Source organism: Henckelia pumila, chromosome 4, assembly GCF_033568475.1.
Source record: "Henckelia pumila isolate YLH828 chromosome 4, ASM3356847v2, whole genome shotgun sequence".
NCBI classification, from domain to species: Eukaryota; Viridiplantae; Streptophyta; class Magnoliopsida; order Lamiales; family Gesneriaceae; genus Henckelia; species Henckelia pumila.
This window is the reverse complement of record NC_133123.1, coordinates 161661504-161666487: the sequence shown is the minus strand read 5'-3', so window position 1 is coordinate 161666487 and position 4984 is coordinate 161661504. Positions and strand designations below refer to the sequence as shown.

Here is a 4984-nt window from a genome sequence, read left to right as displayed (position 1 = left end):
TGCTAACATAAAATCTTAAGTCGTATCATATGCTCCTGATAAATTATAATAAAACATTTAAAACTTACAGACCGGTAGTGGGATTTTTGAGCTTCACGTGACAGATAGACACCCTCCAAGGACCGTGCTCTGATACCAAATGAAACGCCTACTATTAATAAAAATGCAGAATTTATATATATATATATATATATATGCCCATACATATAAGTATAAGCATTAAAAATAATAATACTAACCAAATATTTATATTTAAATAAAAATCTTAAGTCATGCAGTAATAAAATTATTATTCAGAAAATCACCCAAACAACAACTGAATTAGAAAGCCACAAATAAAATATATAATTCCTCTCAACCACTGAAACATAAAAATATGAAACATGTTTTAAAAGCTCTCATAAATAACTCAAAGCATGCTAGGACTCGATGAGACGGTCACGGGGTCCTCTGCCAGATCATTCACACATCCTCACCACTGGTAGGAGCTACAAATGAAACATCATGCTCACCTGCACCATATAAGCGTAGTGAGCCTAGAGGCTCAACATGTCTAATCCTTTATAACAAAGGTTAAAATAATGCATCACATAATCATACTAATACATATACGTGTACATGCATGCATGAATAAAATATTGCATAATCTTGATATAAACATCACTGATCCTGATTCTTAATCATAATCATAACTTGCCATCATAAGCATACTTAATATAGTTGAGCATGATATTTTGAAACAGTCTATGGTCCTATCAGTAAGTGTGACTAAATCTGTGCCGACTGATCAGTCTCCTGAACCAACGTACGTGGCGGTGATAAATCACCTCTGTGCTGGTAGTAAACTACCTCTTAACATAAATAGTGGATAACCACCTCTGTGCTGTCACACTACTTCAATTCCCATCATAAAAATATTTTTTCTGCTCAACACTTGATCATAATCATAACATGTAAATTTTTTATGAATGCATGCACTGAAAATATGTCCGTAATAACTTAATTAAACCCAATAAATCTCTAGACTGGCCCAAAAATCCACGGACTGGCCCAAAAATTCTCATGGGCTCTCAAGCCCATAAAAACCATTGGGCTAACTTAAGTAAAATATTTGAGGCCCAAATAAAATTATTTGGAGGCCCAAATAATTTTATAACTAATTAATTTGGCCCAAAAAATATCATAAATCATTAAATACTTAAAAATAAAAATACCCGAGCCCGGCCCACCTAACCCAGACCCGGACCAACCTGACCCGACCCAAAACTTACCAGACCCAACCCAGGCCCCAAGACCCGACCCGGACCTGCCCAAAACCCTAACCCGTTTCCCTCTTGTTCCTTACTCTCGGCTGCGACCAGCTTCTGTTCAGAGGCATTGGCCGCCCTACCCCGGCAACACAATGGTAGGATCACCACCACCTACACCTAGAAGACTTTAAGACGTTTCCAGAAAGCCAAAAACCAGCCCAAACGGAGTCCTAACGAAGGAGATCGAACCAAAACAAAATCTGCCTAATTTTGCTCGCGCGCTGCGTGCGACGCCGGACTTCCGGCCGTTCGGCCGCCCAAATCCGACCATCACTGGCTAGAGAACTACCTGTGATAACTTCCTCTACGTCTTTGGGTTCTAACCCAATTGGAATCACCCTTAAACTCGTCCTATACAGTGCACACAAACCATTCTCTCAAACCCGCTCAAACTGCAACCTGTTGCGCATCAGAAATAGATGGCTTCGGTTCCAGCCTCTTCCAGCCCCAAATCCTGACCAAGCTCGACCATGTGGACCCTAAGACACTCAAATAGTCATGCACCAGCAGCTGGACCTTCACCATGGCAGAAACGTGAGGCATGAAGCAAGCAAATATAGAAAACGTGAGCATGCAATGAAATAACTCAATCCTATTCAAACCTTTTCTTGATAAACCGAGTAAAAACTTTGTGAATCTGTCATAAATCATGTAAATAGTTTATATGGTGAGAAAGAAAAAGAATAGACATGTCTTTCACCGAGATAAACGAATTTCCAAGCTTTAAACGACGTGTACGGTGCTCCGAGACGAACGGACCTTCAAACTTGCTTAAAAACTTCAAAGGTTCGGCTCTGGGGTTGAAGAAAATGGTGAAGAATCTGATGAAGTGGGTGGGAGTGTCGGCTGAGGAGTTTTAGGCGTGGGGTCTTGGGTAGGTTAAGGTGGGGTTTTGATATTATTATACTTAGGATAATTAACTAATTAAATAATATACTATAAAAATAAGTTTTAAAACTTCTAATACCCACCTAATCTGATCTTTAAAAAAATATAAATCCCGAAATTATTTATCAAGGGATTTTTAAAAATCAATAAAAGTTATTAAAATGACTTATTTGGGCTAAAAACAAGCTTTCTAAAATACATAAATGAAATACCAAAAATTTTGGGAATAAAAAGTTCAAAATAATAATTTATGGCTACTAAAATCTCTTAAAAATAATTGGGATAAAAAAAAAATCAATATCGCGTCCGTCCACGGTCCCGTCTACGCGATAAAATTAATAAATTTCTTAAAAATCTAAAATTTCCAAAATTATGGGTTAAATGCTAAAATAATTTAAATCATGCACATAATAACACATAAATAAAATTTAACCCATATTTCTAAAGTTTAAATAATTAAATTTTCCTAATTATGCATGCGAATTTACGCATTAAAATTTCCGGGTGTTACAACATTTTTAGTCATCATACTTTCATATTAAAAAACGTTTGGTCTCTAAACGTTTCAACACAACAATTTTAGTCGTTAAACTTTAAAAATTGTAACAAAATTAATCCTTATAATTTATTTTATAATTAAATATATTTGTGAGAACTAATTTATGATATTATTAAATTCTAGGGACCAAAAATGAATAAAATTAATAATAAAAATTTATGAAAAATATAAACATAAAAATTGTCAATGAAACTCTCGTTTTTTCAAAAATATTTTTATGTTTTATTTTTATATAAAAATTGAAAAAATATTTCAAAACTAAAATAAAAAATTGAGTTTCAAGATTAGTTTTTGTACAATATGCATTTTTTTATTTATTGTAATTTATTGTTAATGTTTAATATTTACAAACATAATTATATATACTACATATTTATACTTGATATCTTAAGAAAATTAAAATTTATTTAGTTCGTATCTTACTATTAAATAAAAGTAAATAATTAATTAAATTTGATATCAAATCGGTTAGTTAGTATCAAATATATTAAATAAATTTAATTTTAAGAAATTATTAAAAAACACGTTAAAAATGTACTTTTAAAATATTTATAGGATTTATAGGATATTTAAATTTTGAAAATATATTCGATTATTTTTATGCCAAAACCCTCATTTACTAAAGTAGATATTTTTTTAAATAAAAAGTGGTAATAAATTTTATTTACATATAATAACATTATAAAAAAAATAAGTATGTTTATGTTGTAGATATGTGATTATGGTCTTTATTTTTTTCATGATTTTTTTTATTTATCTTAGGACTTTTCATTCCGTTTATTTTAACAGCTAATTGAACGGAAGGATCTCTTTCCGAAAGCATTCGAATAACAGAGGACTAAATTGGGTCAATTAAAAAATAAGAAACAAAATCAGGACCGCGTCAAAAAGTGATGGACTAAATTGGGAATTATCCCTAAGAAATAATTAAAAAAATGAGCGAGATGAGTTAAACATATCAGGTCTTTACATTCCGTCTATTTTAACAGCTAATTAGATGAAAAGACCGATTTCGGAAAGCGTCCTCTAATTTTTGAACCAAATTAGGTCGGTTGAAACATGAGGGATGAAATCGAAACCACATCATAAAACGATGGACTAAATTGTGAATTATCCATTTTTTGAAACAAAAGTATGTCTCATGAGAAAGAGAGTGTGTGTCAGTATGTGTGTGTGTATATAAAGCTATCAAAATAGGCTATCGGTGTGTCTCGGGGCGGGTGGGCTCATCTTTTTAGGCGGGTTAAAAAAACATCAACCCAACTCAATTCAACTATTTTAGGTGACGGGACGGACCGACCCATTGAGCTTACGTGTAAATTGGCAGGTTGGGCAGACTCGCAACCAGGGGCGGACCTAAGAAAAACGAGGCACTGGACAAAGTTTAAACTATGAGCCTTTGGTATTAACTTGAAAATTTATATATATATATATATATATATATATATATATATATATATATTCGAATAACATAATTAAAATAAACCAAAATATATAAATCAATAAAGTACACAAATGAAAGAAGGTTTAAATAATTTTTCAAAATATTTTAATCAACAAAAATATTATTTAAAATTGGTTCTTCTTATGTTTTTTGAAACAAAATCATCAATTATGTCGGCATAAGATATATCTTCCAATATGTTTTTTTTATGCAGATGATCGTCAAATCATTCGATTTTTCTTTACTCATTGTGGTTCTCAAATAAAATTTCAATAATTTTAACTTGAAAAAACTTTTCTCAACTGATAATACAGACACAGAAATAATCAATAAAATTTGATACGTAACCACGATCATAGGAAAAATATTCATTTTCACACCTGCAATCCTCGAATTTTCAGAATCTATGTGAAATTATAAAAAATATTAACATCTTACCATAAACCAAAATAATGTGAACAAAAACATTAAATCAAAATAAGATTAAACAATATATCAAAATTCGAAAATAAAACAAATTTGAACAAGAGTCTTCTAATTCATACATTGGATCGTTTTGTTGAATGCTTTTGTGTATTTTCGTAAATTTTGTATTTCTCTATTTTCTGAATTCTTAAACTATTGATAGGCAATTCACGTAATCGCACGCAACTACAAACTAACAAAAGGGCAAAGTATTATCGAAACTCTCAAAATTAAAAACTCAAAAACCTTTTTATGTGGATGAATTTTGTGTGAGAGCATAATATATAAATTTATATATATAAATATATATATATATAA

At 31.2% G+C, this 4984-nt stretch overlaps 1 long non-coding RNA gene across 1 annotated transcript; it reads right to left on the bottom strand.

Annotated features, from left to right (window-relative positions):
• Nucleotides 1-301: 301 nt before the first annotated feature.
• On the bottom strand, nt 302-2596 carry LOC140867370 (uncharacterized). The gene is made up of 2 exons (XR_012145127.1): nt 1710-2596; nt 302-512 (listed from the first exon to the last, which is right to left on the bottom strand). It is a non-coding gene; the product is annotated as an uncharacterized lncRNA (long non-coding RNA).
• Between the last annotated feature and the right edge of the window lie 2388 nt (nt 2597-4984).